This window comes from Lissotriton vulgaris, chromosome 8 (genome assembly GCF_964263255.1).
Source record: "Lissotriton vulgaris chromosome 8, aLisVul1.2, whole genome shotgun sequence".
NCBI lineage: Eukaryota > Metazoa > Chordata > Amphibia > Caudata > Salamandridae > Lissotriton > Lissotriton vulgaris.
The window spans coordinates 1,307,345,838-1,307,362,191 of NC_141696.1; positions in this window are offsets into that span (position 1 = coordinate 1,307,345,838).

The following is a 16,354-nucleotide window of genomic DNA, read 5'->3' on the forward strand; positions in this document are numbered from 1 at the left end:
TGACTGACAGAGAGAGAGAGAGAGACTGATTGAGAGTGAGACTGACTGACTGACAGAGACTGACTAAGGTAGAGAGAAACTGACTGAGAAAGAGAGACTGAGAGAGAGAGGCAGAGACTGACTGACAGAGAGATAGACTGATTGACTGTGAGAGAGACTGACTGACAGAGAGACTGACAGAGAGAGACTGACTTGGAGAGACTGACTGAGAGAGAGACTGACTAAGAGAGAGACTGACTGAGAGAGAGACTGACTGAGTGAGAGAGTCTGACTGACAGAGACTGACTGACGGAGCGAGAGAGAGACTGACTGACTGGGGTAAAGAGAGAATGACTGACTGAGAGAGACTGACTGACTGGGAGAGAGAGAGACTGACTAGGAGAGAGAGAGACTGGCTGACTGAGAGAGAGACTGGCTGACTGAGAGAGAGATTGACTGACAGAGAGGGAGACTGACTGACAAAGACTGACAGAGAGAGAAAGAGACTGAGAGACTGACAGAGAAAGAGAGACTGACTAACAGATAGAGAGAGAGACTGACTGACAGAGAGAGAGACTGACTGACAGAGAGAGAGACTGACTAAGAGAGAGAAACTGACAGACTGAGAGAGACTGATTGAGAGAGACTGACTGAGAGAGAGAGACTGACTGACAGAGAGAGAGACTGAGACTGACAGAGAGAGACTGACTGAGAGAGACTGACAGAGAGAGACTGACAGAGAGACTGACTGACAGACAGATAGAGAGCGAGAGACTGACTGACTGAGAGAGACTGAATGACAGAGAGTGATAGACTGACTGATAGAGAGAGAGACTGACTGACAGAGAGGGACTGACTGACAGACTGACAGAGAGAGACAGAGAGAGAGAGAGAGAGAGAGAGACTGACTGACTGAGAGTGACTGACTAAGAGAGACTGAATGACAGAGAGAGATGGACTGACTGACTGAAAGAGAGATACTGACTGACAGAGAGCGAGAGACTGTGATGGAATTGGGGTCAAAGTGTGTATGAAGCTATGCAATGCCTCTTAAGATTGCTATTGTCTAATAAAAATAAAAATGTATTATCAAAATGTGCTCTTTGTAGTTACATCTGCTTTTGAAATACAGCATTGTCGCTTTGTCCAATGTTTTAAAACGGAAACGGGAAGGAGCAGTGAATGCACTTTTGTCAAAACTAAACGATGAGTGGGCCCGATGTTGTATATCATGACAGGAGTCTGCATCAGGAAACCCACCTAAAATTGGGCAAACTTCCCCGGCCTACTGATGGCAGGGACCCTGTAATGAATGGACCATCACCTATGACAGCCTGCTGGCAGACTAAGCCCAACCTTTAACTCCACCATCCAGTGTTACTATTAACGGCTGCATTGGTGACAGTGGCGTAACAATTGCCCGCATCCCCTGCAGTATGGCGGGTCGCTGGCCTGAGAGCTCTAGACAGGCATGGAGGATGGGATGGGGGCCCCCTCCATGTAGTTTGCAGGGGGGCCCCCTCATGTTTCGTTACGCCACTGTCTGGCTGCCAAATTCTGGATCATCTGCAGACTCCTACAGGAAGCCTGTTCTATTCCCAAATATAACATGTTACCATAATCTAATCTGGATAAGATTAGGGCTTGAATCAACGTCCTTTGGATTGATTGAAGTATCATTCCGATGATCTTTCTCACCCATTTCAGTATAGCCAAACAGGTGGAAGTAACTTTAGTCACCTGAGGTTTCATCAATAGTTATTCATCGAGAACAAAACCTGAGTTCTTAACCTTGGGGGACAGGTTAGGAAGAGGTTTAAGGATTCTGGCCAGTGTTGGGGGCCCCAGGGTTGAGCATGCTTGCCCATGACGAGGACCTCTGTCTTATTGCTGTTAGGCTTGAGAGAGTTAGCACTCATCCAAGCGGCCACGGCCACTCGACTCAAGCCCAAGTTAAGATCAGTTGGTCCATGAACATGTGCAGATGACAAAGAAGAGATGATCTCCGTGTCATCTGCGTAAGAAAAAATGGGTCAAACCGCAACGCTCCACTGTGTCTTCCAATGGGTGAACGTAGATATTAAATAGCAGAGGGCTTATCACAGAACCCAGAGGGACACCAGAGATCAATGCCAGCATTTCAGATGTAGTGTTGGGAGAAAAGACCTGAAACATGAGATCCTTTTGGAAAGATGTTAACCAGGCCAAAGCTTTTCCTCACTGACCAAGAGATGATAACCGTTCAAGCAAGATGGCATTAGACACAGTATCAAAGGCCACACTAAGATCTAATAAAATAAGCGCAGCTTTTCCCACCCATCCAGGAGTTGTCGTCTAAGATGATGAGTGACTCCTAGGAGGGTGGATTCAGTGCTGCGTCTGGCCTTAAAACCAGACTGTGAAGGATGGAAAACCTCTTGTGCCTCTACATAAGATGTGAGCAGTGCATTTACATGCTCATACAGAAATATGTACTAAAAAGCAAAGGCCACCTAGTTATGATGAAAACATTAGAAGTTGATCATGTCACTGCTTTGCAAACATCACAAGGTGGACCTTCTAGGCTCATCCTAGGAACTGGATCTGCTCTTCAATAATGCAGTAATCTAAGTTTGAGACTGTGAATAAACTCCTATAAAAGTATCCTGAATACATCTATTTAACTAAGGAGCCTTGAACCTGTTGCACTATACAAAACATCCTAAAAAGACTACTCATCATGTGAAAAGAGGCAGTACAAGCTAGAATTATTTCAACTTGTGGAAATGGACCTTCTCAGGGGACCACTGAATTGAAAAACACAACAGCATTTCCATCTGATGACCGCGTACTGTCTATAAAATCATATGTTTAGAAATATTCCAAGATAGGGGGCAATAGTGAGCCATGTCCAAGATGGCCGCTTGAGGGGCTAGCTCCTCCAGTAGCTGAGGTAAAAATAGTGGTTGTGCTGGACCCTGGAGCCCTTAAAGCAACTACCACTTGCTCTGATGTTTCCGCCCCATAGATGGTCCTACTGAACTGCCTGAATTGGCCACTGGCAGCCCGCAGCCTAAGAAGCGGTGCAGCAGATACGGGGCCGCATTACCTGGGGACTGTTGTGCTGCGGTTGCCCTGTGGTCATCAGAGGCTCACTACCACGGGTCCCTGGTGGGGAAGATCAGACTGTCTTGAGGTGGGTGCCTCCCCTTCCTCCTCTTTATAGATTTCATTCTTGGCGGCCCCTTGCTGCCTGGTCATATTGGGCACTCCACAGCTTCTGCGCCTCCAATGGCTGGTGCAGCCTCCTGTTGCACTCCAGGGAGGCTTTGTGTGGCCCTGCATCCTCCTGCCACACAACTATCCTGTTGGGCCCCCCTGCCTGCAGCCAATTTCAGCGCTCGCTGCTAACGGGCAGGCACGGCTGGACACACTGGGGGTCCAACCCCATGGCAATTGGCAGAGTGTCACTCTGGGCTGCTAGGTGACCTATTGTGCTGGCCCCGCAACATAGATCATAGGCCCATCCCTGACTGCTGGCAGGCCGTGGTCAGAAGCTTAGGCACCCACTGGTGCCCTCCTCCAACCCATAGGGGCCCCTTGCGTAACCAGTCATGGTCTTTTATCACCGTTGAGTCGGCGAATGTGATTACTTGGGCCCCCCTTGCATCTAGGCTGCAGTCCCCAACATCCTATTGAGTCTTCTTCGCACCTTGACATGTGGTCTGTGTAAAAGTGTGATTGCAGCCCCTCCTGCTATTGAGATGCTGGGAACCTCCATCTGGATCTCCCAGCTGCGATATCCACTTTGCTCTGCTTGTGATCTGGCCACCCTGTTTTTCCGTTCACCTGCCTGGTCTCTCTCCTGCTAACCTCCAGGACCCTTAAAGGATGAGTATGGCATCACTGATGGCAAGATTGATTTCCTGACAGCATATGGACCACTTTCAGGAACAAATGGACAGGCAGGACACCAGTCTCATGCAAGCAGAAATGTGCATCTCTGACACTTAAGACTCGCACGGCCAGGCATCCATCCTTGAGGGGTGTTCCAGGCATTGAAAAGGCTCCTTTGAGCTAACAAGCTGACGAGCTCTGGTTGATGCACCTGCGCCCATCGAGTGGTACTGAGACCTGAGAATTCTTTGGGCAGCATCTCCAGCACCCCCCAAAAAAGTAAAAGCATTGCTCTCTACTGAAGAAAGACAATTACCCTGAAACATGTGTCTAGTGATACACAGCACTGGCTGCACTAACAAGGGTGAAAAACTAAAGCCTGATGCCGAAGAAAGTGTTATCATGCACTGAATGTATTATGATGCATTGGGGCAAACTGAGTGCTGGAGTGTGAGGCAGTGTGTGCCCACCCCCCTCCTATTTGAAAAGGCTCCCTTGAGCTAATGAGCTGACGAGCTCTGGTTGATGCACCTGCGCCCAGCTAGTGGTACTCAGACCTGAGAAGACATTGGGCAGCATCTCCAGTACCGCCCAAAAAAGTGTTGCTCTCTACTGAACAAGGACAATTATCCTGAAATATGTGTCTAGAGATACACAGCACTGGCTGCACCAACAAGAGTGAAAAACTAAAGCCTGACACCGAAGAAAGTGTTATCATGCACTGAATTTATTATTATGCATTGGGGCAAACTGAGTGCTGAAGTCTGAGGCAGTGTGCGCCCACCCCCCTCCTATTTGAAAAGGCTCCCTTTAACTAACGAACGGACGAGCTCTGGTTGATGCACCTGCGCCTAGCGAGTGGTACTGAGACCTGAGAAGACTTTGGGCAGCATCTCCAGCACCCCTCAAAAAAAGAGTTGCTCTCTACTAAAGAAAGACAATTATCCAGAAAAACGTGTCTAGAGATACACAGCACTGGCTGCATCAACAAGGGTGAAAAACTAAAGCCTGACACCGAAGAAAGTGTTATCATGCACTGCATTTATTATTATGCATTGGGGCAAACTGAGTGCTGGAGTGTGAGGCAGTGTGCACCCACCCCCCTCCTATTAGAAACAGCGCCTGCATTGTTCGAGTGGCATCTTCTGGTGTTGGTTACATGGAGACCTTTGTAGAGGACATATTGTTTGCCATGTTTGACCAGGATGCATTCTCCAACATCTTCATAGTCGAGCATGCACACCATTCGCAGGTACCAAGGCCATGGCCGGGGCAGAACCATAGCCCATCCTAACCTGCTTACTGAGGTACAGGGATCATGACCACATCCTCCACCTCAATTGGATGCAGCCAGACCTCCACTATGACAGCGCCCCTTTACATTTTACCCCGACTTCACCACAGCAGTGCAGGAGGCGAAGCACTCTTTTACTCATGTCAAGCAAGCCCTACGAGCTGGGGGGTTGTGGCTAAGCTGTGGATCAAGATGGTCGCACAGAGCTGAATCTCTCCCGGCCGGCGTGACATTGCGGCCTTTTCCCTGACTCCAATGCGGCCAAAAACTTTGTAGCTACCCAGGACACGAGGCGGAGACACCCCGGCATCAGTGATAGCCGTCGGATGTGTTTGTGAGTGGCAAAAAGGGTGGGATCAACATCGGGTTCTGCCGGAGCGGAGTGCAAGATGGCGGCGAGGCTGAGGCATCCGGGAACGAGATCGGAGGCGGACTGAGGGAACAAGAGTGAGCCCGGGCGGGGGTGGTGCGGTGAGTTGCGGGTTGCGCTCCAGGGCGCCTGGGGACTACACAGCAGCCTAACAAGTGTCCCGCTGCCGGGGGTCCGTTTGGCCTCCCGCACGGTGTGCGCTGTATGCCCCCATTGACGCAGGTGCCGGTGCATGAAGGGAAGGGCCCTGTGCGCACATCACAGTGCAGGCCTCGACTGCAGCTTTGAGTTCTTCATCTGGGCCAGCGCTCTTTGGGCAGCGTCCATCGATGTGTGCCGTTACCTGGGCGAGGTCCGTGCCGTCCCCTCTCCCTCCCCCGGCCTGGAAACACCATTGAACCGCCTGCATGACCCCCCCCCCCCCCCCCCCCCCGCCTGGAAAACATAAAAGGGGAACTTACACAGCTGTCCCTTTCCAGACATAACACCACCACAGGCAAAAAAGCGATACCTGCCCGTGACGTGAACACCCTGGTGTAACTCCATTCCACCACTGCGCAGTTGCACTTACCCTGATCATCATAACTGGGCTGGCTGTCACTTCTACACTCCCTTGCACGCTCCTCTAGTCACACTCTTGACCTACACAGCGGTCAGGTGCCTGCACAGTGCTGGACTAAGCCGTCCAGTAGTTGCCTGGTACACAAGCGTACCATCTGTTGCACTCTTTCAGCCTCCCAGTCAGAGGCCTTGACCCGAAGACCCTATTCTGGTTCTCCTGTGCTGCCGCGGCATTGGGCAGCAAAGTCCCTAAACAGCGATTACTCCCCTTTGAAAAGGTAGCGGAGACTACCCACAACCATCCTGGCGACATGGCGGAAGGTGGGCAATCATCCTCCATACCCGAGGACAACACTAGCCAGTTGGGCCCACTGCTACAGGAGATGAGGGCAGTATTCAAAGCGCTAGATGTACGCTTTGACACATTAGACAAACACATGGCGGATTTGGGCACAAAGATCCAGGTGCATGGTAGGCGCCTCGACGTGGTAGAATCCCGCACGTCAGATCTGGAGGATGGGATGGAGCGTCTCCTCAAGGATGTCGCATTTTGGCATTCCTGAATTTACAGCTGCCGGACCCATGGACAGCATGGTGGAGACTATACTGATTGACATGTTTGGAAGAGAATCCTTCACTCCGGGCTTTGTGGTAGAGCGTGCTCATAGATCGCCTGGCCCCAGACCTAACCCATGATGCCCACCTAGGCCCATCATTGCCCGAATAATGACCTTCAGAGACGGGGATACAGCACTGCGACTGGCATCTGAGCGCAGCAACACCACTTGACAGGGCTAAAAAGTGTTGATATACCCTGACTTTAACGTAATGTTCCAGGATGCAAGGAGGAAATACCTTGGAGTCAAAGCAATGCTGAGGAGCCTTGGCCTGAAGTTTGGTATGTTGTACCCCGCTGGGCTGCGGGTGGAGGTCAATGGACGGGCCCGTGTTTTTGAGAATCCTACGGAAGTGTCGGAGTTTTGCCATACTTACAAACTCAACAACAAACGTCCTGCAGAGAAGGACACAGTAGTTCGGACGCCAGCATGGAACTGTTCTCTGGTTCTGGTCCCGGCTGACTGATTGATTCTTTCTTTTTCGTATAGGCCGCGCATTTGATAACTTGATGTTAATATTGGGATTTGGCTCATTGTGTACAGTATTCTACATATGTTGCTAGGCCGTAGGAACGTGAACACCCCCCTGTTTGGTGTACACCTTGCTATAGTTTTGTGAAAACAAAATGTACCCTAATTGTCTGCTTTCACCATGTTGAGGGTACTATTGGTACCATGCACTGTTTTGATAGAGTTGGAATTCCCTCTCCAGTTGGGTGGGAAGGCTAGGTGGGGGGTTGTGAGAGGGGTATGGTTATTGCTGCTTTGCACTGAGTCAAATGCAAGTTTGTTCATAGGCGCATCGGGCAAGTACACACGTTTGCTACACATTGAGCTCCATCTCACGTCAACACCATGGCACAGATAGGTTGAAACTTTGGCCCCTCGAACGTGACCTTTGCTATATGAAATGTCCGGGGCTTGAACAATACTCGTAAAAGGAGGCAGGCAATCCATTATCTACTCCGGCACATGGTCGATATAGCCTTCTTACAGGAGACACATCTTCCCACCAGTGATCTGGGCTGTTTTGCCACAAATTGGGGACCAAATAGATATTTTGTGAATTACAGTAAATGCCTGGAGCACAGCCATTCTCATACATAAGCATATCCCTATTAATTGCCATTCTGTAACATGTGATGACGAGGGCAGGTATATGATTGTTGTGGGCACACTAATGAGCCACAAGCTAGCATTGATATGTGTCTACGGCCCCAATGTTGATTCCCCTGATTTTTATTATTCATAACTCTCTAGGTTGATGCATATTGGCCCCTCGCCCCTCCTATTAGGGGGCGATTTTAACATTGCCCTCAAGCGAACTGCAGACAGCACTTCAACTGCACCAGACCCCAAACCACAAGCATGTAGAGCCTTAGAGTCCCTGTGCGAGCAATTCTCCTTGCTGGACTTGGGTCGTACACGTGATCTGAGTCACACTACCTATACACATTATACTAGCGCCCACAACACGTGGACAAGGATCGACTATTGGCTGACGTCCCCAGCGATTTCCAGGTGGTTTCATCAGCTCCAGACGCTTCCCAGGATTTACTCTGACCACTCCCCCGTTCTATTGTCATTGAGGGTCCCTCGTCCTGAGGGTTTCGAGAGACAGTGGCGTTTCCCCAGCCGTGCGTTGGATGATGACGTGTTCAGTCAGGAACTCCGGGAGGCGATCAAGGACTACTTTATCATAAACACTGGATCAGTGGATTCCAAGGCAATGTTATGGGAGGGTTTTAAAGCTTACATGAGAGGTGTATGCATGTCTAAGATCTCCGGAGTGATGCAGGACTTGCGCAGTACTCTTGCCCGCTTGGAAAAAGAGCCTGGATCCCTGGACGCTAGGCAGTCGTCGGCGGCCGACCTGGGACTAAACAAACAGTGAGCAGCTCTGCTCTTGGAGTACAGAGACTCTGCTGAGAGGGAAATCCTTTTTATGGGGAAATATCATAACAGCAAGGTATATGGGGAGGGGGACCGCCCTGGGCAGGTATTGGCACAGATGATATGACCCCCTTACACCAAAGCATACATTACCGAGCTATGCACAGCATCTGGACAGCAAATCAAGGACCAGATAGATAACCAGAGGGAATTCCTCTCTTATTTTAAAACAATGTTCACCACTAAACTGGGGCAGAATCGAGCTGACCAGGAGAATTACCTATCGGAGGTCGCCTCGGTATACCTTGAGAAATTCATGCAAGATTTCTTAGCGGTGCCTATCATGGAGGAAAGCATTGATGAGGCCTTCTCGGCCCCTAAATTCTTCCATTGCCCCTAGTCTTGACGGTTTACAGGCGAATTTTACAAGGCTTACAAAGACCTATTGATCCCTTGCCTCTTGGAGGTATGTGCAGAAGCACTGGAGAGGCAGGTTCTACCACCTACTCTCCGTGAGGCTGTTATAATACTAGTCCCCAAACCCGGAAAAGACCCCCTATTGTGTGGCTCATATCGACCCCTGTTGGTCCTAAACCTCGATTACAAAATCCTTGCCAATGCTCTTGCATGCCATCTCTACCTCCTAATGGAATCTATAATATCCCTGCTCAGTCTGGTTTTGTTCCTCATCGCTCCAAGACCTTCAACCTCAGCACATTATTCAATACCCTACATAGAATAAATCTTGACATCCCCACAGCAGCAATCTTCCTAGACACAGAAAAAGCTGTTGACTCCCTAGAATGGCCCTTTTTTTCTGTCCATAATGCAGCGTATGGGGATGCCACATGGATCCATTGCCACTACAGCTCTGTTATACCGTCAACCCACTGCTAGGCTCCTGCTAAGTGGTACCTTTTCGTCGCCCTTTCCCCTATCACGTGGCACGAGGCACGGCTGCCCGTTGTCGCCTTTGGTATTTATATTAGCAAGACATTTCCAGGAGAAACACCTACACAGGGGTTTACAGTTCACCACAGGCCCACTACTGGTTTCACTATACACAGATGACACAATATTATATGTTCGTGACCCTCATGAAAACCTGGATCCTCTTATCTGGGAAATACTCAGTTATGGTACTTTTTCTGGACTGGGAATAAATTGGCATAAATCAGTGATTTCTCCTCTCATGGCTAGCACAGTCCGATGGGACTTAGAGTTCCAGTTGGAATGGTGCTCAGACTCAGTGAAATACTTGGGGGTACATATATATCTTGAGATTATTCGTCGTAATTATGGGGTGGCAATTTCCAAACTAGAGGCGCAAATAGACACGTGGCTTAAGCTCCCACTCTCCATGGCAGGGCAGGTGGCCCTCATCAAGATGATTGTACTTCCGACATTTCTATATCTATTTCAAAATATCCCAATCCCACTCACGAACAGGTTTTTTAGCACTCTTCGCTCCCACTAAATTAAATTGGTATGGGGCAACAGTAGTGCCAGAGTACGCTGGCAAATCAAGACGCTCCCCTGTAATAGAGGAGGGTATGGAGTCCCTGATTTGCATCTGTATTCTTTGGCAGTGCAATGCAGCTTCACACAGGAATGGTACCATCCAGATGCCAGGATCCCCTTCCTGTGTCCAGAATCAGATTTTGTTTTGCCAGACACTTTAGCAACCGTACTGCCCCTGGGAATCCCCAAAGACCCCAAAGACATTCAGCCGTTTTCAACTACCAGCGGGGCATGGGCTAGACTGTGAATTCACAGTCAATTTACTCCTCTGCCCTTCCACTGCCTAACGCGAAATGTTTACCTATCACGGGCGAAAAGCTGGTGCAGAAGACTTTTACTAAATTAAGCATCGCTAAGATGGGTGATTTGTATCCCGCGGGCCACATTTTTGATCCAGATGATAAGTCCTTATTCCCAAACATTACATTCATGGATAGGTTTGTCTTGACGAGACTACGTTCAGCACTATGGGCTAAGCTCCCAGATTATCCGCTAGAACCTGCATCATCCCAGTTAGCGATGACAAAGTACGCAGTACTTGGGAGGCAGATTTGGGTAACCCAATAACTGATGAGCAATGGATGGCTTGCTGTGCGGTGATAAAAACTGTATTCCTCAATAGTCGTCATAAATTGATTCATTTTAAGTTCCTACGCAGTATTTACGTCACCCCAGCTAGAGCACACAGTATAGATCCCACTAGATCACCGTCCTCCCAGCCCCCCCGCATTACCTACGATGCCGCCACCCTCCTAGCCCTTAACCCCGGTCGCGCCCCCAACTGCGTCCAAGCCGCTCCTGGACACACCCATGGACCTTTCTCCTGCTACTCCTGCAAATTCATCGGCACCGACAACTACTCCGCTACGACCACAACACAGATTCCTGACCCCAACCACCTACAGTGCATCCTCCTCAACACCCGCTCGGTCCACAGACACGCCATTGACCTATGGAATCTACTAGACACCATCTCTCCAGACGTCGCCTTCCTAACAGAAACTTGGATGAACGCTTCCTCCGCCCCAGACATCACCATTGCCATCCCTGAAGACTATAAGATCACACGCAAGGACCGCACCGACCATACAGGAGGAGGAATCGCTATCGTCCATAAGAAATCCATCCGCATCTCAACCAGCTCTGACGTCAACCTCGCTAACTCCGAACACCTTCACTTCCAGATCCACATCGACCCCGAGACCACTCTCAGAGGCACCCTCCTCTACAGACCACCAGGACCCCGCGCAAAATTCAGTGAAGACATCACAGACTTCATCACCCCACACGCGCTCCCCTCCAAAGACTACATCCTTCTAGGAGACCTCAACTTTCACCTTGAAAAGATCAACGACCGCAACACCGCCACCCTCTTAGACAACCTCGCCAACCTCGGACTTAAACAACTAGTCACTTCCCCCACCCACATCGCAGGTCACACACTCGACCCCATCTTCACCTTCAGCAATCATGTCTCCTTCAGCCACACTACGGATCTCCTCTGGACTGACCACAGCTGCGTTCACTTCACCTACAACAAGCCGAAACCCATCAACCACCTCCAACCAACTCTGCAAAGAAACTGGAACAAAATCACCACGGACCAGATTTCCGCATCGCTCCTTCTAAACACCCCAGCCCACTCTTCTAACGCAAAAGAAGCCGCCGCCAACCTCACCCTATGGTTATCCAACACCGCCGACACCTTAGCACCACTGAAAAAACGTCAAAGCAAACCTGGCAGCAAAAAGGCCTCATGGTTCAACGATGATCTTAAGAAGTCCAAGAAACTCTGCCGCTCCCTTGAAAAGACCTGGAAAAAAGACCCAACCACTAGCACCAAGGACGCCTTCAAAAACGCCACCCGCACTCACCACCAACTAATCCGAAAGGCCAAGAAAACAGCATTCAAGGATCGACTTGACAACAACGCCCACAACAGCAAGGAACTTTTCAACATCGTCAAGGAATTTACCAATCCCTCAGCCAACTCCAACGACATCACCCCCTCTCAAGCCCTCTGCGACTCCCTAGCCTCATTCTTCCACAACAAGATGGCAGACATCCACAACAGCTTCGACAACCAACCCGGAGACCAACCCACCCGACCATTTGCTGAACATTCTCCCCATGTGAACACCCTTAACAACTGGAACCCAATCTCCACTGAGGACACAATCCGCCTGATGAATTCCATCCACTCAGGATCCCCCACAGACCCATGTCCTCACCACATCTTCAACAAAGCAGACTCCATCATAGCACCGCACCTCTGAGACGCCATCAACTGCTCCTTCAACTCCGCCACCTTCCCGGAAGACTGGAAACACGCTGAACTCACCGCCCTTCTGAAAAAACCCACAGCGGACCCCACCGAACTCAAAAATTACCGCCCCATCTCGCTCCTTCCATTCCCGGCCAAAATCATCGAGAAAGCTGTCAACAACCAGCTCGCCGCCTTCCTCGAAGCCAACAAATCCCTCGACTCCTCACAATCTGGCTTCCGAGCAAAACACAGCACTGAGACCGCCCTCATTTTTTTTTTTTTTTTTAAATATATTTTTATTGCAGGAATTAGTAAATCGTTACAAAATCGACCAGCATTATAACACAAGCAATATCAGCGAAATACAACCCTCTGTCCCCGCACCGTAAGTTCCGTACACAGCCATCCGGCCCACAACCCTGGGGTCGGGCGGCGAAATTCAATGGGGGCTCAGAAGGATGTCAGAGCTGGTCCGGATGATCCACTGTCCGTCATCTGCTTTTCCAAACAAGCCTATAAACCCAAAAGAAAAACCCCCACCCTCAAAATACTACTAACCAAAGTAAATCCCACCCAACCCCGCCATCAGCGCCTGGGAACAACCGCAACAGGATCTGCTATGGGCCCCTCGGGGAAAGCAACAGGACTAATAGTGCAAATGTTTAATGGGACTCGGGGCGAGTCGCTTCTTCTCCTTCAGAGTCGCTGGGGGCGCAATAATCCCTGAGGGCCTGCACTAACATTTCCCACTCCAACGCTGCCTCCTGCGCCTTCTCATTAGGCTGCCTCCAAGCCAGTTGGTATCTCAGTGTGCTCTCCCCCGCCGCCCACTTCAAGAGCTCGCTGTGCCATCGACTTCCTGTCGGACCAACTCGTGCCTTCCAATTCCTGGTCACCTCTCGCTTAGCAAGAAGGAGCCCTAGGTCGATAAATTTGCTGGAAATTTTATTCTTGGGGGTATGAGGGAACCAGTGTAGGAGCCCCACCGCCGCATCAAATGATAAGGATCTCCCCGTCACCTCCTCCAGGGTCTTCCCCACTTCCACCCAGTAGGATGATAATCCCGGGCAGGCCCATAACATGTGGAGGAGGTCCGCCTCCTGAGCTGGGCACCTAGGGCAATCCGCCGAATTCGTGGCAAAATATCGCTTAATTTTCACCGGGGTCAGATATGCTCTATGGAGAACGTAATAGTGGACCAGCTGAAAACGGGCGTGGCGTGTGCCCTTCCAGGCTCGCCGCACCAACTGGGACCATGTCGTCTCCGGGATCTCCCTGCCAATGTCCTCCTCCCAGCGGTTTCTCAAAGTAGTGAGAGGAGCCAACCCTTCGTTGATCAATCTACCGTAAAGGCAAGTGACCGCCTTCACCGTGCCCGCAGACATCATCACGTATTGGCACACCGGAGATAAGGCGGGTTCCTCCTGCCCGCTCTTCCAGTGTGCCTGGATCGCTCGAACAATGGCCGAGTGCAACAGAAAGTCACCACGGGGGATCTCGAAGCGGTTGATAAGATCCTGGAAGGGCAAGAGCGCCCCGTCCTCATACAGATCCCCAACTAGCTGTAAGCCGGCGTCCTCCCAGGCCGCCAATCGTGACCAATCGCCTCCATGGGGGAGGGCCGTCAGCATCCCCAAAGGTATTTCGGGCGCATACGGTGTTCTCAGATGGCCTCGGGCGTGAGCCCGATTCCAACACAGGCGGACGGTCCGCTCCTCCAACGACAAATCCCGCAGGACCAAACGTTGTCGCAGCGCTATGAAGGAGAGAACATGCCTGGCCATGCCCGTCCCCCTTCTGTCTTCCGGGCCCCGGAATTCCCGGGCGATCTCCTGGGTGAAGGTCTGGAGCTGCGCCGCCAGATAATACTTTTCAAAGTCTGGCACCGCAAGCCCCCCCTCGTCTTTCGGCCTCATCAGGGTCTTGAGGGCCACCCGACGGCGGCCCGAGCCCCAGAGGAAACCGACCACCATAGATCGTAATAGTCGAAACGTGGCCGGTGGGACCCAGATCGGTAGTGTCCGGAAATAATATAAGAGCCTGGGAAGCGCCACCATTTTAAGCAGAGCGATCCGTCCCGCCACCGAGAGCGGCAGCGTGGCCCAGAAGTCCATGCAGCCTCGAAGTGCTCGAGTGCTGCGGGCAATGTTCCCATCCAGGAGGTCGGATGGGTAGTGATAGACGAATACCCCCAGGTACTTAAAGCAGTCGGGCTCCCATCTAATCTCCCTACTTAGAGTAGGGGCGGGGGAACCCTTACGAACCGGGAAAAGGCAGGTCTTGGACCAATTCACCCGGAGGCCCGAAACCTCCCCAAATTCCGTGAGCGCCGTCGCCGCTCCATGCAAAGCGTCGAGCGGGTCCTCCAGGAAGAGCAACAGATCGTCTGCATACAGCGAAACGTAGTGCGGGCCCGAAGGCGTCCACAGGCCCATATAGTGGGCTCCCGATCGAAGATGCAGCGCGAGTGGTTCCACCGCCAGCGCAAAGAGAAGTGGGGACAACGAACACCCCTGCCTCGTGCCTCGTTCTACCGAATATTGCGAGGAAATCAGTGGTCCCGCCCGGACCCTGGCCGATGCAGAGGCATAGAGAACCGCGGTCCATCTGATGAAGCCCTCACCGAGGCCGAATCTCCGCAGCACCGTGCAAAGGTAGTCCCACTCCAGGCTATCAAAAGCCTTCTCTAGGTCCACCGACAAGATAACCGGGGACGGGGCATCCACAAACGGTTCCCCTAGCAAACGGAACAACCTGCGAATGTTCATAGTCGTGTTACGCCTTGGGATAAAACCTGCTTGGTCCTCATGCACCAGGGAGCTCATGTGTCCCAGCAGCCTCGAGGCCAAGATACTGCTCAGTATTTTATAGTCCACCGTCAGCATCGATAAGGGACGGTAAGACCCCGGGTCGGACGAGTCCCTTCCTGGTTTGAGGAGAGGAACCACCAACGCCTCACACATCGAGCTCGGGAGCCGCCCCAGCCTCTTCGTCTCTCTGTAGACCACCAATAACCTAGGGGCCAGGAGGTCAGCATAAGCTGCATAAAACTCCACGGGCAGGCCGTCCAGGCCCGGGGTCTTATTTCTCGCCATCCGTTTAATGGCACCGCGGATCTCCCCCAATTCTATGTAGGACCCCAGGGCTTTCGCCACTTCTTGCTCCACTGTTTGGAGCTCCAGTGGGCGTAGATAATTATCGAGCCGGTCAGGGTCTCGGGCGGAGCGACTGCGGTACAAACTTTCGTAATAATGCCGGAAGCAGCTGAGAATCTCCGGTTGAGTGTATACCTCGGTTCCGTCCGCCCTACGCATACTTGTCGTCAATGAGGACTGACGCGTAGGGTTGGCCAGCCATGCCAGCAACGCGCTCGATCTGTCCCCCTCCGCGATGGATCGGACCGTATAGGCCTTGTAGTCAAAACAGCGAAGCCGTTCGACCTCCGCCGCCACCTTCTCCCTCGCCTCCGCCGTGTGTACCTGTAATTCCGGGCGCCCGGGGCGGCGAATTTCCAGCTCGCGGAGTTTCCGGTCCGCTGCATCTAGGTCAGCTAGGATAACTCGCCTCATGCCCACCTTTTTAGAGATGCAGTAACCCCTCACCACTACCTTAAAAGCGTCCCACTCTAACGCTCTTGTACTCGCGGTGCCGCTGTTGGATGCAAAATATTCCGATACCTTATCCCCCAGGTCCGCCTTGAAAACACTGTCCTCAAGAATCTCGGGTCGTAACTTCCAGGTGGGCACCGCCGGCGCCCCGGGGAGCCAGCGAAGGTCCAGCAGGAGGGGGTTATGGTCTGAAATGGTTCTGGACAAGTACTCAGATCGGACCGCTGCCGAAACCAGTTCGGGCGAGCCAAGAAATCCATCCAGTCTGACATGCAACTCATGTAGGCTCGAGAAGTATGAATAGTCCCTAGATGTGGGGTGGTGCGCCCTCCAGATATCCGTCAGTCCCCAGTGGGTCTGCCAATCCTT